Source organism: Falco naumanni, chromosome 4 (genome assembly GCF_017639655.2).
Source record: "Falco naumanni isolate bFalNau1 chromosome 4, bFalNau1.pat, whole genome shotgun sequence".
NCBI lineage: Eukaryota > Metazoa > Chordata > Aves > Falconiformes > Falconidae > Falco > Falco naumanni.
Window position 1 is genome coordinate 113,322,146 of NC_054057.1, and position 23,436 is coordinate 113,345,581.

A 23,436-nucleotide genomic window follows, 5' to 3' on the forward strand; every position below is an offset into this window, starting at 1 on the left:
TTTTCACTGCAATAAGCAATTGATATCGAAGTCGGTATACGTCACCGAGCGAGTGCTAGGAGTGAAAAGTTTACATTTACCTCTTGCTCTTCGACAGCCGATAAATCCCGTAAACAAAACGACATCTTTAGCACACCGGTACCGAAGACACAGCGCAAAACCCCCCGTTAATGTACTCCTGTATTTGTTCAATTTCAAAGTAGCCACTTCAACTGATAAAGACAGCCGATTTTCTACCTGTAACTCTACTCCTCATTATTATCCTGCTACAGAAAGAAACAAACCGCTAGCATTTCTACGTAACGACTTATTTTTCCAGAAAAGAATAAAAAGCCACAACCGACCAACCAAAAAAAAAAACCCAAACAGAAAACAAAACAAACAAAAAAAAAACCCCACTCAAAAAAAAAAAAAAAAAAACCCAAAAAACAACTCACCTCCTACCTTCTGTGTCCCAGGATGAAAAGTTTCCTTCGGGTTCTTCCCAAATTTGTCATGACCCACAGGACTGAAATGCAAATGAAATACTGCTTTAGAGGAGAGCAAGCATACACCTCGACATTAAACCATGAACTGGCTGCAGTCGGAATCGATTGCGAGAAGAATCGTTCAAAGAGCCTTGCTGACGTGGAATTTTTTGCGGAAGAGCCATTTATTTCCCGCACGACTAACCGCTGAGACTTCTTAAACTTCTTTCTGATTCTAAAAACAGAAACAACTAGGACCCTGCGCGGAGATCACTTTTAAGCGTACCGTATTTACTATAGAAAGCACAGAACTTTATTCCCTCGTCCTTCGCTTCGGCTTTATACATAACTGTCGTGAGCGTTTTAGGAAGACTCAGTAACCTATCCTATTTCATAAGCTTCTCTTCCATCCCTTTGAAAACAACTCCAGGCACGTCAAATGAAAAACGAGCTGCTCGGCATCAGGCTCGTACCCCAAAGATCCACAAGCAAGATCAGCTGCCTCGCCCAACGGAAAGCCCTCACGTATAGCATTTCTTCCCGACTCGTGTTTCTACGTGACTGTCATTTTCGCCCATTTTTTTTCCCCTACCGTTAATTTCCGGAGCTGCGCAGCACGCCACGGAGTGCCAAAGGCAGTCTGTCTGAGGCACACCGAGCTGACACGGAGGTCACATCCGATGCGCCTTTCCATCATCGCTTACGCTAGGCCACCACGCCGACAGGATCTCCTGTAGTTCCCTTCGAAAGCAATTAAAAGGCTGAGTTTAATTTAATTGACAAAAAAGCAGGTTTGTCGTGCAGCTGAAATTCGTTGACATAGTCGGTACCGAAACTCGCGCTGGCTGTGAACGGGGTGAAATGGCAAAGGACCATCAGCCAGGCCCGAGGGAAGGCTCAAAGGCTGTACAAGCTAAAGAACAGCCAGGGAAGGGATTTTAGTCCGAGCCCAAGCGGGCAAAAGGAGATGACGTTAGTCCTGCTGCCTGCAGGTGTGTGGGAAAATCACCCTGAGGTGGGGGGGGAACTCGAGAAAATTGCGTCCTAACGGAAGCACGGTATTACGGAAAGCTTTTTTTAGGGTAGAATACAGCTATAGCCTCGAGGACGGCTCGGCACGCACACAGCCTGGACCGCCACCGTTCCCTAAGCAGCGGCTCGGCGCACGCCGACAGCGGTGACGGAGGACGAGCTTAAGGCAAAAAGCCAAAAGCAAACCCCTCAAAGGCCAGAACCGTTCTCAGGAACACAGGAGTTAAGCCTAAAAGCGGTTGAAAGCTGCCTCCTACCTCTTCCCCCTCCGACACCGGCACGTTTCCTCGCGATCCCTTTTCGCAAACAAAAGACGGATGCCTGCGGTATCAGCTTGGTCCCGAAGCACCACGATGCGCTTGCTGGCTTCACGCTCTCTTCTGACAAGGCTGACAGCTTCTCCGCACACGACAGCCGAGGCCCTGTGAAACACGAGGAAGGCAAACACCGGTAACGTCTCGCAGGGGTCAGGAGGAAGTCAGGATGCACTCCATTCGGAGCCCAACGCGTTACCCAAAGGAATAACCCCAGCAGAACAAGAGGCAGGAACGGTCGGTAGACAGGCAGACAACATGCACGGCAGCGATACCCACGTCAGACTTGCAGGGCGCTTCCAGTCAGCCCGCTGCCGCGGCTCAGGCCGGCGGCTGGGGGAAAGACAAAGCCCCGCGCAGAGCTGCGGCGGCTGCACGGGCAGCCCAGAGGCGGCGGGGGGGGGCGGCAGGTCGCCGCGGGCCGACCCCTCCCTCTCCCGGGCCCCGCCAGGCCGCCACAAGTGGCGAGCACCGGGGCCGCCCCGCCGCCGCTCCTCGCCTCCGCGCTGAGGTAGCGGCGCAGCCCCGAGAGACAAAAAAAAAAAAAAAAAAAAAAAACCAGCCCAAAATAGGCAGCACCGTGAGGAGCCCGCTGACCGCCGTCGCTGCCGGGGAGACGAGAACGGCCGGCAGCCCCGCCGGTCCCGGGCCGGTCCCGGGCCGGGCCGCCCGCCTCAGCCCGCCCGCCGCCGGCACCAGGCGCTCCCCGCCGCGGCCGAGCGCCGGCCCGCCACATCCCCCCCCCCCCCGGCCCCCGCCCGCCCGCCCCGCCCGCCCGGCCGCCCTCAGGCCGAGCGCTCACCCAGCGCGCCGCCGCACGACCCGGCCCGAAAGTCTTCCAGGCTCCCGGCGAAGGCTCCGCACCGCCACGGGCGCGCCGGCGCGCCGCGCGGGCTGGAAATGAACCCCACTTCCGGGGCCGTCTGCGTAGCCCGTACGTGCGAGGCCGAAGCCCCGCCCCTAGGGGTCAAGCCGTTTCTGCGCACGGGAAAAAAGCGGAATTGCGTCATACGCATGCGACGCGGCCGGAGACCCCGCCCCCTTTGGCTTCAAGCCGGCACTGCGCATGCGCTGCCCTTAGTTTTGCCAGTAACCCTTCTGCGCATGCGCAGAACCGGCATTGCGTCATACGCATGCGACGCCGCCGGAGACCCCGCCCCCTTTGGCTTCAAGCCGGCACTGCGCATGCGCTGCCCTTAGTTTTGCCAGTAACCCTTCTGCGCATGCGCAGAAGCGGCATTGCGTCATACGCATGCGGCGCCGCCCCAAACCCCGCCCCCTTTGGCTTCAAGCCCGGTCTGCGCATGCGCTGCCCTTACTCTGCAGGGCGGCGCTACTGCTGCCGCCTGGCGAAAAAAAATGGGTACTGCAGCCGGCGCTACTGCTGCCGCCTGGCGAAAAAAATTGGGTACTGCAGCCAGCCTAGCTAACAGACCGCACCCTTTATTATACGAATGGAATCGAGAAGGGAACTCTGCCCACGGCCCGGCTTCACATCTCGCTGGATCAAGTTCTTCCAGTGAACATATTCAATTCCACCAGTCTAGAGAGAAAGATTAAAAAAAAAAAAAAAAAAAAAAGAAAAAAGAATCACTCGAGAGACAGGGCATACACTTTTTTTTTTCCTTATAAAAACACCAGCAACATTGCCTTAACGATAAAAGAGGCAATGAAACCTTTTCTTGTAAAATGCAAGGGCATTAAAGAGAAGGTAATTCGACAGACAATACATAAACCTCTCCAGCTCTTTCCCCACGTCTATTTGACATTCCTTTCCAAAAACTTTCTCGGGTGAACGTCTTTTGTCTTTGAGCAGTGCGACAGGCGGTTTGCAAACGGCACGAGTCTCTGCTTTTTAAAAATCAATTCAGACTCTGTAATCACTTTAGATGGGGCACTTTGTGTTTCAGAGAAACAAAACCAACGTTGAGTCTTTCCTTGAACGACACAGGCCCGTTCACCTTTACATCAGAGAAACAACGTATGTGGTTCCGATCTCTCAAGGAATCTTTATTTTCCAACAGACTGCACCGTCAAGATCAACCAAGCAGTTTCCTACCGTTTCGCCAGCGAGCAAGAGGACTGTCTCGAGACTAAGTTTCCTCGAACAAACACCGAAGGGATCTTCAAGACTCGGTCCAAATGGCTCCGTCACCGTGAAATCGTAGTCCCCTTCAGCTCCACACCGCTTCATTCTGGGAACGCCCCCTAGAAAAAAAAGAAACGGTTTATTCAGTGTAACGATACGATTGGTATACAAGCCTTCAAGGCTCCCAAGACGAAGTCTAAGAGGGTCAGGACCGTGAATGTTTGTACTCGCAGTGAAGCTCAACATCTTATGCAACCCTCAGCCAAGACAAAGGTGAAAAACTCACCGGCGCCGAACGTTTCCTCATCTGTAAGCTGCCCATCCTTAGCATGCAGGACTCCAAATTCAAAATTCACAGGTCCCGGAGAAAGAAAACCAAAAACTACAGGACAAACAGACAATCAAACAAAAGACCTCAAACAAGGACTCCTCTAAGGACTGTTATATACATCTTTTGTATACGACCTACGCACGGCAACATACGCTTCGTACCAGCTCCATTACATGCTCAAGTAGCAGATACCTCATACACTGCTTTCCATCACAGATTACGATTTTTTGATGACATTACTAAAGTTGGTCATCTATTAGTATGAGAGGTTATGCCAGTGCCTGAAATGATTTTCGATCTCAGACGTTGCACAGAAACGCCGCAGTTTTTCACTGCAATAAGCAATTGATATCGAAGTCGGTATACGTCACCGAGCGAGTGCTAGGAGTGAAAAGTTTACATTTACCTCTTGCTCTTCGACAGCCAATAAATCCCGTAAACAAAACAACATCTTTAGCACACCGGTACCGAAGACACAGCGCAAAACCCCCCGTTAATGTACTCCTGTATTTGTTCAATTTCAAAGTAGCCACTTCAACTGATAAAGACAGCCGATTTTCTACCTGTAACTCTACTCCTCATTATTATCCTGCTACAGAAAGAAACAAACCGCTAGCATTTCTACGTAACGACTTATTTTTCCAGAAAAGAATAAAAAGCCACAACCGACCAACCAAAAAAAAAACCCAAACAGAAAACAAAACAAACAAAAAAAAAAACCCCACTCAAAAAAAAAAAAAAAAAAACCCCAAAAAACAACTCACCTCCTACCTTCTGTGTCCCAGGATGAAAAGTTTCCTTCGGGTTCTTCCCAAATTTGTCATGACCCACAGGACTGAAATGCAAATGAAATACTGCTTTAGAGGAGAGCAAGCATACACCTCGACATTAAACCATGAACTGGCTGCAGTCGGAATCGATTGCGAGAAGAATCGTTCAAAGAGCCTTGCTGACGTGGAATTTTTTGCGGAAGAGCCATTTATTTCCCGCACGACTAACCGCTGAGACTTCTTAAACTTCTTTCTGATTCTAAAAACAGAAACAACTAGGACCCTGCACGGAGATCACTTTTAAGCGTACCGTATTTACTATAGAAAGCACAGAACTTTATTCCCTCGTCCTTCGCTTCGGCTTTATACATAACTGTCGTGAGCGTTTTAGGAAGACTCAGTAACCTATCCTATTTCATAAGCTTCTCTTCCATCCCTTTGAAAACAACTCCAGGCACGTCAAATGAAAAACGAGCTGCTCGGCATCAGGCTCGTACCCCAAAGATCCACAAGCAAGATCAGCTGCCTCGCTCAACGGAAAGCCCTCACGTATAGCATTTCTTCCCGACTCGTGTTTCTACGTGACTGTCATTTTCGCCCATTTTTTTTCCCCTACCGTTAATTTCCGGAGCTGCGCAGCACGCCACGGAGTGCCAAAGGCAGTCTGTCTGAGGCACACCGAGCTGACACGGAGGTCACATCCGATGCGCCTTTCCATCATCGCTTACGCTAGGCCACCACGCCGACAGGATCTCCTGTAGTTCCCTTCGAAAGCAATTAAAAGGCTGAGTTTCATTTAATTGACAAAAAAGCAGGTTTGTCGTGCAGCTGAAATTCGTTGACATAGTCGGTACCGAAACTCGCGCTGGCTGTGAACGGGGTGAAATGGCAAAGGACCATCAGCCAGGCCCGAGGGAAGGCTCAAAGGCTGTACAAGCTAAAGAACAGCCAGGGAAGGGATTTTAGTCCGAGCCCAAGCGGGCAAAAGGAGATGACGTTAGTCCTGCTGCCTGCAGGTGTGTGGGAAAATCACCCTGAGGTGGGGGGGGAACTCGAGAAAATTGCGTCCTAACGGAAGCACGGTATTACGGAAAGCTTTTTTTAGGGTAGAATACAGCTATAGCCTCGAGGACGGCTCGGCACGCACACAGCCTGGACCGCCACCGTTCCCTAAGCAGCGGCTCGGCGCACGCCGACAGCGGTGACGGAGGACGAGCTTAAGGCAAAAAGCCAAAAGCAAACCCCTCAAAGGCCAGAACCGTTCTCAGGAACACAGGAGTTAAGCCTAAAAGCGGTTGAAAGCTGCCTCCTACCTCTTCCCCCTCCGACACCGGCACGTTTCCTCGCGATCCCTTTTCGCAAACAAAAGACGGATGCCTGCGGTATCAGCTTGGTCCCGAAGCACCACGATGCGCTTGCTGGCTTCACGCTCTCTTCTGACAAGGCTGACAGCTTCTCCGCACACGACAGCCGAGGCCCTGTGAAACACGAGGAAGGCAAACACCGGTAACGTCTCGCAGGGGTCAGGAGGAAGTCAGGATGCACTCCATTCGGAGCCCAACGCGTTACCCAAAGGAATAACCCCAGCAGAACAAGAGGCAGGAACGGTCGGTAGACAGGCAGACAACATGCACGGCAGCGATACCCACGTCAGACTTGCAGGGCGCTTCCAGTCAGCCCGCTGCCGCGGCTCGGGCCGGCGGCTGGGGGAAAGACAAAGCCCCGCGCAGAGCTGCGGCGGCTGCCCGGGCAGCCCAGAGGCGGCGGGGGGGGGCGGCCGGTCGCCGCGGGCCGCCCCCTCCCTCTCCCGGGCCCCGCCAGGCCGCCACATGTGGCGAGCACCGGGGCCGCCCCGCCGCCGCTCCTCGCCTCCGCGCTGAGGTAGCGGCGCACCCCCGAGAGACAAAAAAAAAAAAAAAAAAAAAAAAACCAGCCCAAAATAGGCAGCACCGTGAGGAGCCCGCTGACCGCCGTCGCTGCCGGGGAGGACGAGAACGGCCGGCAGCCCCGCCGGTCCCGGGCCGGTCCCGGGCCGGGCCGCCCGCCTCAGCCCGCCCGCCGCCGGCACCAGGCGCTCCCCGCCGCGGCCGAGCGCCGGCCCGCCACATCCCCCCCCCCCCGGCCGCCCGCCCGCCCGCCCCGCCCGCCCGGCCGCCCTCAGGCCGAGCGCTCACCCAGCGCGCCGCCGCACGACCCGGCCCGAAAGTCTTCCAGGCTCCCGGCGAAGGCTCCGCACCGCCACGGGCGCGCCGGCGCGCCGCGCGGGCTGGAAATGAACCCCACTTCCGGGGCCGTCTGCGTAGCCCGTACGTGCGAGGCCGAAGCCCCGCCCCTAGGGGTCAAGCCGTTTCTGCGCACGGGAAAAAAGCGGAATTGCGTCATACGCATGCGACGCCGCCGGAGACCCCGCCCCCTTTGGCTTCAAGCCGGCACTGCGCATGCGCTGCCCTTAGTTTTGCCAGTAACCCTTCTGCGCATGCGCAGAACCGGCATTGCGTCATACGCATGCGACGCCGCCGGAGACCCCGCCCCCTTTGGCTTCAAGCCCGGTCTGCGCATGCGCTGCCCTTACTCTGCAGAAGCGGCATTGCGTCATACGCATGCGGCGCCGCCCCAAACCCCGCCCCCTTTGGCTTCAAGCCCGGTCTGCGCATGCGCTGCCCTTACTCTGCAGGGCGGCGCCACTGCTGCCGCCTGGCGAAAAAAAATGGGTACTGCAGCCGGCGCTACTGCTGCCGCCTGGCGAAAAAAATTGGGTACTGCAGCCAGCCTAGCTAACAGACCGCACCCTTTATTATACGAATGGAATCGAGAAGGGAACTCTGCCCACGGCCCGGCTTCACATCTCGCTGGATCAAGTTCTTCCAGTGAACATATTCAATTCCACCAGTCTAGAGAGAAAGATAAAAAAAAAAAAAAAAAAAAAACAAAAAAAAAAAAGAATCACTCGAGAGACAGGGCATACACTTTTTTTTTTCCTTATAAAAACACCAGCAACGTTGCCTTAACGATAAAAGAGGCAATGAAACCTTTTCTTGTAAAATGCAAGGGCATTAAAGAGAAGGTAATTCGACAGACAATACATAAACCTCTCCAGCTCTTTCCCCACGTCTATTTGACATTCCTTTCCAAAAACTTTCTCGGGTGAACGTCTTTTGTCTTTGAGCAGTGCGACAGGCGGTTTGCAAACGGCACGAGTCTCTGCTTTTTAAAAATCAATTCAGACTCTGTAATCACTTTAGATGGGGCACTTTGTGTTTCAGAGAAACAAAACCAACGTTGAGTCTTTCCTTGAACGACACAGGCCCGTTCACCTTTACATCAGAGAAACAACGTATGTGGTTCCGATCTCTCAAGGAATCTTTATTTTCCAACAGACTGCACCGTCAAGATCAACCAAGCAGTTTCCTACCGTTTCGCCAGCGAGCAAGAGGACTGTCTCGAGACTAAGTTTCCTCGAACAAACACCGAAGGGATCTTCAAGACTCGGTCCAAATGGCTCCGTCACCGTGAAATCGTAGTCCCCTTCAGCTCCACACCGCTTCATTCTGGGAACGCCCCCTAGAAAAAAAAGAAACGGTTTATTCAGTGTAACGATTCGATTGGTATACAAGCCTTCAAGGCTCCCAAGACGAAGTCTAAGAGGGTCAGGACCGTGAATGTTTGTACTCGCAGTGAAGCTCAACATCTTATGCAACCCTCAGCCAAGACAAAGGTGAAAAACTCACCGGCGCCGAACGTTTCCTCATCTGTAAGCTGCCCATCCTTAGCATGCAGGACTCCAAATTCAAAATTCACAGGTCCCGGAGAAAGAAAACCAAAAACTACAGGACAAACAGACAATCAAACAAAAGACCTCAAACAAGGACTCCTCTAAGGACTGTTATATACATCTTTTGTATACGACCTACGCACGGCAACATACGCTTCGTACCAGCTCCATTACATGCTCAAGTAGCAGATACCTCATACACTGCTTTCCATCACAGATTACGATTTTTTGATGACATTACTAAAGTTGGTCATCTATTAGTATGAGAGGTTATGCCAGTGCCTGAAATGATTTTCGATCTCAGACGTTGCACAGAAACGCCGCAGTTTTTCACTGCAATAAGCAATTGATATCGAAGTCGGTATACGTCACCGAGCGAGTGCTAGGAGTGAAAAGTTTACATTTACCTCTTGCTCTTCGACAGCCGATAAATCCCGTAAACAAAACGACATCTTTAGCACACCGGTACCGAAGACACAGCGCAAAACCCCCCGTTAATGTACTCCTGTATTTGTTCAATTTCAAAGTAGCCACTTCAACTGATAAAGACAGCCGATTTTCTACCTGTAACTCTACTCCTCATTATTATCCTGCTACAGAAAGAAACAAACCGCTAGCATTTCTACGTAACGACTTATTTTTCCAGAAAAGAATAAAAAGCCACAACCGACCAACCAAAAAAAAAAACCCAAACAGAAAACAAAACAAACAAAAAAAAAAACCCCACTCAAAAAAAAAAAAAAAAAAAACCCAAAAAACAACTCACCTCCTACCTTCTGTGTCCCAGGATGAAAAGTTTCCTTCGGGTTCTTCCCAAATTTGTCATGACCCACAGGACTGAAATGCAAATGAAATACTGCTTTAGAGGAGAGCAAGCATACACCTCGACATTAAACCATGAACTGGCTGCAGTCGGAATCGATTGCGAGAAGAATCGTTCAAAGAGCCTTGCTGACGTGGAATTTTTTGCGGAAGAGCCATTTATTTCCCGCACGACTAACCGCTGAGACTTCTTAAACTTCTTTCTGATTCTAAAAACAGAAACAACTAGGACCCTGCGCGGAGATCACTTTTAAGCGTACCGTATTTACTATAGAAAGCACAGAACTTTATTCCCTCGTCCTTCGCTTCGGCTTTATACATAACTGTCGTGAGCGTTTTAGGAAGACTCAGTAACCTATCCTATTTCATAAGCTTCTCTTCCATCCCTTTGAAAACAACTCCAGGCACGTCAAATGAAAAACGAGCTGCTCGGCATCAGGCTCGTACCCCAAAGATCCACAAGCAAGATCAGCTGCCTCGCCCAACGGAAAGCCCTCACGTATAGCATTTCTTCCCGACTCGTGTTTCTACGTGACTGTCATTTTCGCCCATTTTTTTTCCCCTACCGTTAATTTCCGGAGCTGCGCAGCACGCCACGGAGTGCCAAAGGCAGTCTGTCTGAGGCACACCGAGCTGACACGGAGGTCACATCCGATGCGCCTTTCCATCATCGCTTACGCTAGGCCACCACGCCGACAGGATCTCCTGTAGTTCCCTTCGAAAGCAATTAAAAGGCTGAGTTTCATTTAATTGACAAAAAAGCAGGTTTGTCGTGCAGCTGAAATTCGTTGACATAGTCGGTACCGAAACTCACGCTGGCTGTGAACGGGGTGAAATGGCAAAGGACCATCAGCCAGGCCCGAGGGAAGGCTCAAAGGCTGTACAAGCTAAAGAACAGCCAGGGAAGGGATTTTAGTCCGAGCCCAAGCGGGCAAAAGGAGATGACGTTAGTCCTGCTGCCTGCAGGTGTGTGGGAAAATCACCCTGAGGTGGGGGGGGAACTCGAGAAAATTGCGTCCTAACGGAAGCACGGTATTACGGAAAGCTTTTTTTAGGGTAGAATACAGCTATAGCCTCGAGGACGGCTCGGCACGCACACAGCCTGGACCGCCACCGTTCCCTAAGCAGCGGCTCGGCGCACGCCGACAGCGGTGACGGAGGACGAGCTTAAGGCAAAAAGCCAAAAGCAAACCCCTCAAAGGCCAGAACCGTTCTCAGGAACACAGGAGTTAAGCCTAAAAGCGGTTGAAAGCTGCCTCCTACCTCTTCCCCCTCCGACACCGGCACGTTTCCTCGCGATCCCTTTTCGCAAACAAAAGACGGATGCCTGCGGTATCAGCTTGGTCCCGAAGCACCACGATGCGCTTGCTGGCTTCACGCTCTCTTCTGACAAGGCTGACAGCTTCTCCGCACACGACAGCCGAGGCCCTGTGAAACACGAGGAAGGCAAACACCGGTAACGTCTCGCAGGGGTCAGGAGGAAGTCAGGATGCACTCCATTCGGAGCCCAACGCGTTACCCAAAGGAATAACCCCAGCAGAACAAGAGGCAGGAACGGTCGGCAGACAGGCAGACAACATGCACGGCAGCGATACCCACGTCAGACTTGCAGGGCGCTTCCAGTCAGCCCGCTGCCGCGGCTCAGGCCGGCGGCTGGGGGAAAGACAAAGCCCCGCGCAGAGCTGCGGCGGCTGCCCGGGCAGCCCAGAGGCGGCGGGGGGGGGCGGCAGGTCGCCGCGGGCCGACCCCTCCCTCTCCCGGGCCCCGCCAGGCCGCCACAAGTGGCGAGCACCGGGGCCGCCCCGCCGCCGCTCCTCGCCTCCGCGCTGAGGTAGCGGCGCAGCCCCGAGAGACAAAAAAAAAAAAAAAAAAAAAAAAACCAGCCCAAAATAGGCAGCACCGTGAGGAGCCCGCTGACCACCGTCGCTGCCGGGGAGACGAGAACGGCCGGCAGCCCCGCCGGTCCCGGGCCGGGCCGGGCCGCCCGCCTCAGCCCGCCCGCCGCCGGCACCAGGCGCTCCCCGCCGCGGCCGAGCGCCGGCCCGCCACATCCCCCCCCCCCCCGGCCCCCGCCCGCCCGCCCCGCCCGCCCGGCCGCCCTCAGGCCGAGCGCTCACCCAGCGCGCCGCCGCACGACCCGGCCCGAAAGTCTTCCAGGCTCCCGGCGAAGGCTCCGCACCGCCACGGGCGCGCCGGCGCGCCGCGCGGGCTGGAAATGAACCCCACTTCCGGGGCCGTCTGCGTAGCCCGTACGTGCGAGGCCGAAGCCCCGCCCCTAGGGGTCAAGCCGTTTCTGCGCACGGGAAAAAAGCGGAATTGCGTCATACGCATGCGACGCCGCCGGAGACCCCGCCCCCTTTGGCTTCAAGCCGGCACTGCGCATGCGCTGCCCTTAGTTTTGCCAGTAACCCTTCTGCGCATGCGCAGAACCGGCATTGCGTCATACGCATGCGGCGCCGCCCCAAACCCCGCCCCCTTTGGCTTCAAGCCCGGTCTGCGCATGCGCTGCCCTTACTCTGCAGGGCGGCGCCACTGCTGCCGCCTGGCGAAAAAAAATGGGTACTGCAGCCGGCGCTACTGCTGCCGCCTGGCGAAAAAAATTGGGTACTGCAGCCAGCCTAGCTAACAGACCGCACCCTTTATTATACGAATGGAATCGAGAAGGGAACTCTGCCCACGGCCCGGCTTCACATCTCGCTGGATCAAGTTCTTCCAGTGAACATATTCAATTCCACCAGTCTAGAGAGAAAGAGAAAAAAAAAAAAAAAAAAAAGAAAAAACAAAAGAATCACTCGAGAGACAGGGCATACACTTTTTTTTTTCCTTATAAAAACACCAGCAACATTGCCTTAACGATAAAAGAGGCAATGAAACCTTTTCTTGTAAAATGCAAGGGCATTAAAGAGAAGGTAATTCGACAGACAATACATAAACCTCTCCAGCTCTTTCCCCACGTCTATTTGACATTCCTTTCCAAAAACTTTCTCGGGTGAACGTCTTTTGTCTTTGAGCAGTGCGACAGGCGGTTTGCAAACGGCACGAGTCTCTGCTTTTTAAAAATCAATTCAGACTCTGTAATCACTTTAGATGGGGCACTTTGTGTTTCAGAGAAACAAAACCAACGTTGAGTCTTTCCTTGAACGACACAGGCCCGTTCACCTTTACATCAGAGAAACAACGTATGTGGTTCCGATCTCTCAAGGAATCTTTATTTTCCAACAGACTGCACCGTCAAGATCAACCAAGCAGTTTCCTACCGTTTCGCCAGCGAGCAAGAGGACTGTCTCGAGACTAAGTTTCCTCGAACAAACACCGAAGGGATCTTCAAGACTCGGTCCAAACGGCTCCGTCACCGTGAAATCGTAGTCCCCTTCAGCTCCACACCGCTTCATTCTGGGAACGCCCCCTAGAAAAAAAAGAAACGGTTTATTCAGTGTAACGATTCGATTGGTATACAAGCCTTCAAGGCTCCCAAGACGAAGTCTAAGAGGGTCAGGACCGTGAATGTTTGTACTCGCAGTGAAGCTCAACATCTTATGCAACCCTCAGCCAAGACAAAGGTGAAAAACTCACCGGCGCCGAACGTTTCCTCATCTGTAAGCTGCCCATCCTTAGCATGCAGGACTCCAAATTCAAAATTCACAGGTCCCGGAGAAAGAAAACCAAAAACTACAGGACAAACAGACAATCAAACAAAAGACCTCAAACAAGGACTCCTCTAAGGACTGTTATATACATCTTTTGTATACGACCTACGCACGGCAACATACGCTTCGTACCAGCTCCATTACATGCTCAAGTAGCAGATACCTCATACACTGCTTTCCATCACAGATTACGATTTTTTGATGACATTACTAAAGTTGGTCATCTATTAGTATGAGAGGTTATGCCAGTGCCTGAAATGATTTTCGATCTCAGACGTTGCACAGAAACGCCGCAGTTTTTCACTGCAATAAGCAATTGATAGCGAAGTCGGTATACGTCACCGAGCGAGTGCTAGGAGTGAAAAGTTTACATTTACCTCTTGCTCTTCGACAGCCAATAAATCCCGTAAACAAAACAACATCTTTAGCACACCGGTACCGAAGACACAGCGCAAAACCCCCCGTTAATGTACTCCTGTATTTGTTCCATTTCAAAGTAGCCACTTCAACTGATAAAGACAGCCGATTTTCTACCTGTAACTCTACTCCTCATTATTATCCTGCTACAGAAAGAAACAAACCGCTAGCATTTCTACGTAACGACTTATTTTTCCAGAAAAGAATAAAAAGCCACAACCGACCAACCAAAAAAAAAAACCCAAACAGAAAACAAAACAAAAAAAAAAAAAACCCCACTAAAAAAAAAAAAAAAAAAACCCCAAAAAACAACTCACCTCCTACCTTCTGTGTCCCAGGATGAAAAGTTTCCTTCGGGTTCTTCCCAAATTTGTCATGACCCACAGGACTGAAATGCAAATGAAATACTGCTTTAGAGGAGAGCAAGCATACACCTCGACATTAAACCATGAACTGGCTGCAGTCGGAATCGATTGCGAGAAGAATCGTTCAAAGAGCCTTGCTGACGTGGAATTTTTTGCGGAAGAGCCATTTATTTCCCGCACGACTAACCGCTGAGACTTCTTAAACTTCTTTCTGATTCTAAAAACAGAAACAACTAGGACCCTGCACGGAGATCACTTTTAAGCGTACCGTATTTACTATAGAAAGCACAGAACTTTATTCCCTCGTCCTTCGCTTCGGCTTTATACATAACTGTCGTGAGCGTTTTAGGAAGACTCAGTAACCTATCCTATTTCATAAGCTTCTCTTCCATCCCTTTGAAAACAACTCCAGGCACGTCAAATGAAAAACGAGCTGCTCGGCATCAGGCTCGTACCCCAAAGATCCACAAGCAAGATCAGCTGCCTCGCCCAACGGAAAGCCCTCACGTATAGCATTTCTTCCCGACTCGTGTTTCTACGTGACTGTCATTTTCGCCCATTTTTTTTCCCCTACCGTTAATTTCCGGAGCTGCGCAGCACGCCACGGAGTGCCAAAGGCAGTCTGTCTGAGGCACACCGAGCTGACACGGAGGTCACATCCGATGCGCCTTTCCATCATCGCTTACGCTAGGCCCCCACGCCGACAGGATCTCCTGTAGTTCCCTTCGAAAGCAATTAAAAGGCTGAGCTTCATTTAATTGACAAAAAAGCAGGTTTGTCGTGCAGCTGAAATTCGTTGACATAGTCGGTACCGAAACTCGCGCTGGCTGTGAACGGGGTGAAATGGCAAAGGACCATCAGCCAGGCCCGAGGGAAGGCTCAAAGGCTGTACAAGCTAAAGAACAGCCAGGGAAGGGATTTTAGTCCGAGCCCAAGCGGGCAAAAGGAGATGACGTTAGTCCTGCTGCCTGCAGGTGTGTGGGAAAATCACCCTGAGGTGGGGGGGGAACTCGAGAAAATTGCGTCCTAACGGAAGCACGGTATTACGGAAAGCTTTTTTTAGGGTAGAATACAGCTATAGCCTCGAGGACGGCTCGGCACGCACACAGCCTGGACCGCCACCGTTCCCTAAGCAGCGGCTCGGCGCACGCCGACAGCGGTGACGGAGGACGAGCTTAAGGCAAAAAGCCAAAAGCAAACCCCTCAAAGGCCAGAACCGTTCTCAGGAACACAGGAGTTAAGCCTAAAAGCGGTTGAAAGCTGCCTCCTACCTCTTCCCCCTCCGACACCGGCACGTTTCCTCGCGATCCCTTTTCGCAAACAAAAGACGGATGCCTGCGGCATCAGCTTGGTCCCGAAGCACCACGATGCGCTTGCTGGCTTCACGCTCTCTTCTGACAAGGCTGACAGCTTCTCCGCACACGACAGCCGAGGCCCTGTGAAACACGAGGAAGGCAAACACCGGTAACGTCTCGCAGGGGTCAGGAGGAAGTCAGGATGCACTCCATTCGGAGCCCAACGCGTTACCCAAAGGAATAACCCCAGCAGAACAAGAGGCAGGAACGGTCGGCAGACAGGCAGACAACATGCACGGCAGCGATACCCACGTCAGACTTGCAGGGCGCTTCCAGTCAGCCCGCTGCCGCGGCTCAGGCCGGCGGCTGGGGGAAAGACAAAGCCCCGCGCAGAGCTGCGGCGGCTGCACGGGCAGCCCAGAGGCGGCGGGGGGGGCGGCAGGTCGCCGCGGGCCGACCCCTCCCTCTCCCGGGCCCCGCCAGGCCGCCACAAGTGGCGCGCACCGGGGCCGCCCCGCCGCCGCTCCTCGCCTCCGCGCTGAGGTAGCGGCGCAGCCCCGAGAGACAAAAAAAAAAAAAAAAAAAAAAAACAGCCCAAAATAGGCAGCACCGTGAGGAGCCCGCTGACCGCCGTCGCTGCCGGGGAGACGAGAACGGCCGGCAGCCCCGCCGGTCCCGGGCCGGTCCCGGGCCGGGCCGCCCGCCTCAGCCCGCCCGCCGCCGGCACCAGGCGCTCCCCGCCGCGGCCGAGCGCCGGCCCGCCACATCCCCCCCCCCCCCGGCCCGCTGCCCGCCCGCCCCGCCCGCCCGGCCGCCCTCAGGCCGAGCGCTCACCCAGCGCGCCGCCGCACGACCCGGCCCGAAAGTCTTCCAGGCTCCCGGCGAAGGCTCCGCACCGCCACGGGCGCGCCGGCGCGCCGCGCGGGCTGGAAATGAACCCCACTTCCGGGGCCGTCTGCGTAGCCCGTACGTGCGAGGCCGAAGCCCCGCCCCTAGGGGTCAAGCCGTTTCTGCGCACGGGAAAAAAGCGGAATTGCGTCATACGCATGCGACGCCGCCGGAGACCCCGCCCCCTTTGGCTTCAAGCCGGCACTGCGCATGCGCTGCCCTTAGTTTTGCCAGTAACCCTTCTGCGCATGCGCAGAACCGGCATTGCGTCATACGCATGCGACGCCGCCGGACGACCCCGCCCCCTTTGGCTTCAAGCCCGGTCTGCGCATGCGCTGCCCTTAGTTTTGCCAGTAACCCTTCTGCGCATGCGCAGAAGCGGCATTGCGTCATACGCATGCGGCGCCGCCCCAAACCCCGCCCCCTTTGGCTTCAAGCCCGGTCTGCGCATGCGCTGCCCTTACTCTGCAGGGCGGCGCCACTGCTGCCGCCTGGCGAAAAAAAAATGGGTACTGCAGCCGGCGCTACTGCTGCCGCCTGGCGAAAAAAATTGGGTACTGCAGCCAGCCTAGCTAACAGACCGCACCCTTTATTATACGAATGGAATCGAGAAGGGAACTCTGCCCACGGCCCGGCTTCACATCTCGCTGGATCAAGTTCTTCCAGTGAACATATTCAATTCCACCAGTCTAGAGAGAAAGAGAAAAAAAAAAAAAAAAAAAGAAAAAACAAAAGAATCACTCGAGAGACAGGGCATACACTTTTTTTTTTCCTTATAAAAACACCAGCAACATTGCCTTAACGATAAAAGAGGCAATGAAACCTTTTCTTGTAAAATGCAAGGGCATTAAAGAGAAGGTAATTCGACAGACAATACATAAACCTCTCCAGCTCTTTCCCCACGTCTATTTGACATTCCTTTCCAAAAACTTTCTCGGGTGAACGTCTTTTGTCTTTGAGCAGTGCGACAGGCGGTTTGCAAACGGCACGAGTCTCTGCTTTTTAAAAATCAATTCAGACTCTGTAATCACTTTAGATGGGGCACTTTGTGTTTCAGAGAAACAAAACCAACGTTGAGTCTTTCCTTGAACGACACAGGCCCGTTCACCTTTACATCAGAGAAACAACGTATGTGGTTCCGATCTCTCAAGGAATCTTTATTTTCCAACAGACTGCACCGTCAAGATCAACCAAGCAGTTTCCTACCGTTTCGCCAGCGAGCAAGAGGACTGTCTCGAGACTAAGTTTCCTCGAACAAACACCGAAGGGATCTTCAAGACTCGGTCCAAATGGCTCCGTCACCGTGAAATCGTAGTCCCCTTCAGCTCCACACCGCTTCATTCTGGGAACGCCCCCTAGAAAAAAAAGAAACGGTTTATTCAGTGTAACGATTCGACTGGTATACAAGCCTTCAAGGCTCCCAAGACGAAGTCTAAGAGGGTCAGGACCGTGAATGTTTGTACTCGCAGTGAAGCTCAACATCTTATGCAACCCTCAGCCAAGACAAAGGTGAAAAACTCACCGGCGCCGAACGTTTCCTCATCTGTAAGCTGCCCATCCTTAGCATGCAGGACTCCAAATTCAAAATTCACAGGTCCCGGAGAAAGAAAACCAAAAACTACAGGACAAACAGACAATCAAACAAAAGACCTCAAACAAGGACTCCTCTAAGGACTGTTATATACATCTTTTGTATACGACCTACGCACGGCAACATACGCTTCGTGCCAGCTCCATTACATGCTCAAGTAGCAGATACCTCATACACTGCTTTCCATCACAGATTACGATTTTTTGATGACATTACTAAAGTTGGTCATCTATTAGTATGAGAGGTTATGCCAGTGCCTGAAATGATTTTCGATCTCAGACGTTGCACAGAAACGCCGCAGTTTTTCACTGCAATAAGCAATTGATAGCGAAGTCGGTATACGTCACCGAGCGAGTGCTAGGAGTGAAAAGTTTACATTTACCTCTTGCTCTTCGACAGCCAATAAATCCCGTAAACAAAACAACATCTTTAGCACACCGGTACCGAAGACACAGCGCAAAACCCCCCGTTAATGTACTCCTGTATTTGTTCAATTTCAAAGTAGCCACTTCAACTGATAAAGACAGCCGATTTTCTACCTGTAACTCTACTCCTCATTATTATCCTGCTACAGAAAGAAACAAACCGCTAGCATTTCTACGTAACGACTTATTTTTCCAGAAAAGAATAAAAAGCCACAACCGACCAACCAAAAAAAAAAACCCAAACAGAAAACAAAACAAACAAAAAAAAAAACCCCACACAAAAAAAAAAAAAAAACCCCAAAAAACAACTCACCTCCTACCTTCTGTGTCCCAGGATGAAAAGTTTCCTTCGGGTTCTTCCCAAATTTGTCATGACCCACAGGACTGAAATGCAAATGAAATACTGCTTTAGAGGAGAGCAAGCATACACCTCGACATTAAACCATGAACTGGCTGCAGTCGGAATCGATTGCGAGAAGAATCGTTCAAAGAGCCTTGCTGACGTGGAATTTTTTGCGGAAGAGCCATTTATTTCCCGCACGACTAACCGCTGAGACTTCTTAAACTTCTTTCTGATTCTAAAAACAGAAACAACTAGGACCCTGCACGGAGATCACTTTTAAGCGTACCGTATTTACTATAGAAAGCACAGAACTTTATTCCCTCGTCCTTCGCTTCGGCTTTATACATAACTGTCGTGAGCGTTTTAGGAAGACTCAGTAACCTATCCTATTTCATAAGCTTCTCTTCCATCCCTTTGAAAACAACTCCAGGCACGTCAAATGAAAAACGAGCTGCTCGGCATCAGGCTCGTACCCCAAAGATCCACAAGCAAGATCAGCTGCCTCGCCCAACGGAAAGCCCTCACGTATAGCATTTCTTCCCGACTCGTGTTTCTACGTGACTGTCATTTTCGCCCATTTTTTTTCCCCTACCGTTAATTTCCGGAGCTGCGCAGCACGCCACGGAGTGCCAAAGGCAGTCTGTCTGAGGCACACCGAGCTGACACGGAGGTCACATCCGATGCGCCTTTCCATCATCGCTTACGCTAGGCCCCCACGCCGACAGGATCTCCTGTAGTTCCCTTCGAAAGCAATTAAAAGGCTGAGCTTCATTTAATTGACAAAAAAGCAGGTTTGTCGTGCAGCTGAAATTCGTTGACATAGTCGGTACCGAAACTCGCGCTGGCTGTGAACGGGGTGAAATGGCAAAGGACCATCAGCCAGGCCCGAGGGAAGGCTCAAAGGCTGTACAAGCTAAAGAACAGCCAGGGAAGGGATTTTAGTCCGAGCCCAAGCGGGCAAAAGGAGATGACGTTAGTCCTGCTGCCTGCAGGTGTGTGGGAAAATCACCCTGAGGTGGGGGGGGAACTCGAGAAAATTGCGTCCTAACGGAAGCACGGTATTACGGAAAGCTTTTTTTAGGGTAGAATACAGCTATAGCCTCGAGGACGGCTCGGCACGCACACAGCCTGGACCGCCACCGTTCCCTAAGCAGCGGCTCGGCGCACGCCGACAGCGGTGACGGAGGACGAGCTTAAGGCAAAAAGCCCAAAGCAAACCCCTCAAAGGCCAGAACCGTTCTCAGGAACACAGGAGTTAAGCCTAAAAGCGGTTGAAAGCTGCCTCCTACCTCTTCCCCCTCCGACACCGGCACGTTTCCTCGCGATCCCTTTTCGCAAACAAAAGACGGATGCCTGCGGCATCAGCTTGGTCCCGAAGCACCACGATGCGCTTGCTGGCTTCACGCTCTCTTCTGACAAGGCTGACAGCTTCTCCGCACACGACAGCCGAGGCCCTGTGAAACACGAGGAAGGCAAACACCGGTAACGTCTCGCAGGGGTCAGGAGGAAGTCAGGATGCACTCCATTCGGAGCCCAACGCGTTACCCAAAGGAATAACCCCAGCAGAACAAGAGGCAGGAACGGTCGGCAGACAGGCAGACAACATGCACGGCAGCGATACCCACGTCAGACTTGCAGGGCGCTTCCAGTCAGCCCGCTGCCGCGGCTCAGGCCGGCGGCTGGGGGAAAGACAAAGCCCCGCGCAGAGCTGCGGCGGCTGCACGGGCAGCCCAGAGGCGGCGGGGGGGGCGGCAGGTCGCCGCGGGCCGACCCCTCCCTCTCCCGGGCCCCGCCAGGCCGCCACAAGTGGCGAGCACCGGGGCCGCCCCGCCGCCGCTCCTCGCCCCCGCGCTGAGGTAGCGGCGCAGCCCCGAGACACAAAAAAAAAAAAAAAAAAAACCAGCCCAAACTAGGCAGCACCGTGAGGAGCCCGCTGACCGCCGTCGCTGCCGGGGAGACGAGAACGGCCGGCAGCCCCGCCGGTCCCGGGCCGGTCCCGGGCCGGGCCGCCCGCCTCAGCCCGCCCGCCGCCGGCACCAGGCGCTCCCCGCCGCGGCCGAGCGCCGGCCCGCCACATCCCCCCCCTCCCCGGCCCCCGCCCGCCCGCCCCCGCCCGCCCGGCCGCCCTCAGGCCGAGCGCTCACCCAGCGCGCCGCCGCACGACCCGGCCCGAAAGTCTTCCAGGCTCCCGGCGAAGGCTCCGCACCGCCACGGGCGCGCCGGCGCGCCGCGCGGGCTGGAAATGAACCCCACTTCCGGGGCCGTCTGCGTAGCCCGTACGTGCGAGGCCGAAGCCCCGCCCCTAGGGGTCAAGCCGTTTCTGCGCACGGGAAAAAAGCGGAATTGCGTCATACGCATGCGACGCCGCCGGAGACCCCGCCCCCTTTGGCTTCAAGCCGGCACTGCGCATGCGCTGCCCTTAGTTTTGCCAGTAACCCTTCTGCGCATGCGCAGAACCGGCATTGCGTCATACGCATGCGACGCCGCCCCAAACCCCGCCCCCTTTGGCTTCAAGCCCGGTGTGCGCATGCGCTGCCCTTAGTTTTGCCAGTAACCCTTCTGCGCATGCGCAGAAGCGGCATTGCGTCATACGCATGCGGCGCCGCCCCAAACCCCGCCCCCCTTTGGCTTCAAGCCCGGTCTGCGCATGCGCTGCCCTTACTCTGCAGGGCGGCGCCACTGCTGCCGCCTGGCGAAAAAAAATGGGTACTGCAGCCGGCGCTACTGCTGCCGCCTGGCGAAAAAAATTGGGTACTGCAGCCAGCCTAGCTAACAGACCGCACCCTTTATTATACGAATGGAATCGAGAAGGGAACTCTGCCCACGGCCCGGCTTCACATCTCGCTGGATCAAGTTCTTCCAGTGAACATATTCAATTCCACCAGTCTAGAGAGAAAGAAAAAAAAAAAAAAAAAAAAAAAGAAAAAACAAAAGAATCACTCGAGAGACAGGGCATACACTTTTTTTTTTCCTTATAAAAACACCAGCAACATTGCCTTAACGATAAAAGAGGCAATGAAACCTTTTCTTGTAAAATGCAAGGGCATTAAAGAGAAGGTAATTCGACAGACAATACATAAACCTCTCCAGCTCTTTCCCCACGTCTATTTGACATTCCTTTCCAAAAACTTTCTCGGGTGAACGTCTTTTGTCTTTGAGCAGTGCGACAGGCGGTTTGCAAACGGCACGAGTCTCTGCTTTTTAAAAATCAATTCAGACTCTGTAATCACTTTAGATGGGGCACTTTGTGTTTCAGAGAAACAAAACCAACGTTGAGTCTTTCCTTGAACGACACAGGCCCGTTCACCTTTACATCAGAGAAACAACGTATGTGGTTCCGATCTCTCAAGGAATCTTTATTTTCCAACAGACTGCACCGTCAAGATCAACCAAGCAGTTTCCTACCGTTTCGCCAGCGAGCAAGAGGACTGTCTCGAGACTAAGTTTCCTCGAACAAACACCGAAGGGATCTTCAAGACTCGGTCCAAACGGCTCCGTCACCGTGAAACCGTAGTCCCCTTCAGCTCCACACCGCTTCATTCTGGGAACGCCCCCTAGAAAAAAAAGAAACGGTTTATTCAGTGTAACGATTCGATTGGTATACAAGCCTTCAAGGCTCCCAAGACGAAGTCTAAGAGGGTCAGGACCGTGAATGTTTGTACTCGCAGTGAAGCTCAACATCTTATGCAACCCTCAGCCAAGACAAAGGTGAAAAACTCACCGGCGCCGAACGTTTCCTCATCTGTAAGCTGCCCATCCTTAGCATGCAGGACTCCAAATTCAAAATTCACAGGTCCCGGAGAAAGAAAACCAAAAACTACAGGACAAACAGACAATCAAACAAAAGACCTCAAACAAGGACTCCTCTAAGGACTGTTATATACATCTTTCGTATACGACCTACGCACGGCAACATACGCTTCGTGCCAGCTCCATTACATGCTCAAGTAGCAGATACCTCATACACTGCTTTCCATCACAGATTACGATTTTTTGATGACATTACTAAAGTTGGTCATCTATTAGTATGAGAGGTTATGCCAGTGCCTGAAATGATTTTCGATCTCAGACGTTGCACAGAAACGCCGCAGTTTTTCACTGCAATAAGCAATTGATAGCGAAGTCGGTATACGTCACCGAGCGAGTGCTAGGAGTGAAAAGTTTACATTTACCTCTTGCTCTTCGACAGCCAATAAATCCCGTAAACAAAACAACATCTTTAGCACACCGGTACCGAAGACACAGCGCAAAACCCCCCGTTAATGTACTCCTGTATTTGTTCCATTTCAAAGTAGCCACTTCAACTGATAAAGACAGCCGATTTTCTACCTGTAACTCTACTCCTCATTATTATCCTGCTACAGAAAGAAACAAACCGCTAGCATTTCTACGTAACGACTTATTTTTCCACAAAATAAAAAAAACCCACAACCCACCAACCAAAAAAAAAAACCCAAACACAAAACAAAACAACCAAAAAAAAAAACCCCACTCAAAAAAAAAAAAAAAACCCCAAAAAACAACTCACCTCCTACCTTCTGTGTCCCAGGATGAAAAGTTTCCTTCGGGTTCTTCCCAAATTTGTCATGACCCACAGGACTGAAATGCAAATGAAATACTGCTTTAGAGGAGAGCAAGCATACACCTCGACATTAAACCATGAACTGGCTGCAGTCGGAATCGATTGCGAGAAGAATCGTTCAAAGAGCCTTGCTGACGTGGAATTTTTTGCGGAAGAGCCATTTATTTCCCGCACGACTAACCGCTGAGACTTCTTAAACTTCTTTCTGATTCTAAAAACAGAAACAACTAGGACCCTGCACGGAGATCACTTTTAAGCGTACCGTATTTACTATAGAAAGCACAGA

General features: G+C 52.6%; 2 long non-coding RNA genes across 2 annotated transcripts; both read right to left on the reverse strand.

Annotated features, from left to right (window-relative positions):
- Nucleotides 1–4,259: 4,259 nt before the first annotated feature.
- Nucleotides 4,260–4,666, reverse strand: LOC121086493. The gene is made up of 3 exons (XR_005827395.1): nt 4,640–4,666; nt 4,395–4,514; nt 4,260–4,284 (listed from the first exon to the last, which is right to left on the reverse strand). It is a non-coding gene; the product is annotated as an uncharacterized LOC121086493 (long non-coding RNA).
- Nucleotides 4,667–13,241: 8,575 nt separating this feature from the next.
- On the reverse strand, nt 13,242–13,648 carry LOC121087947. The gene is made up of 3 exons (XR_005827793.1): nt 13,622–13,648; nt 13,377–13,496; nt 13,242–13,266 (listed from the first exon to the last, which is right to left on the reverse strand). It is a non-coding gene; the product is annotated as an uncharacterized LOC121087947 (long non-coding RNA).
- Between the last annotated feature and the right edge of the window lie 9,788 nt (nt 13,649–23,436).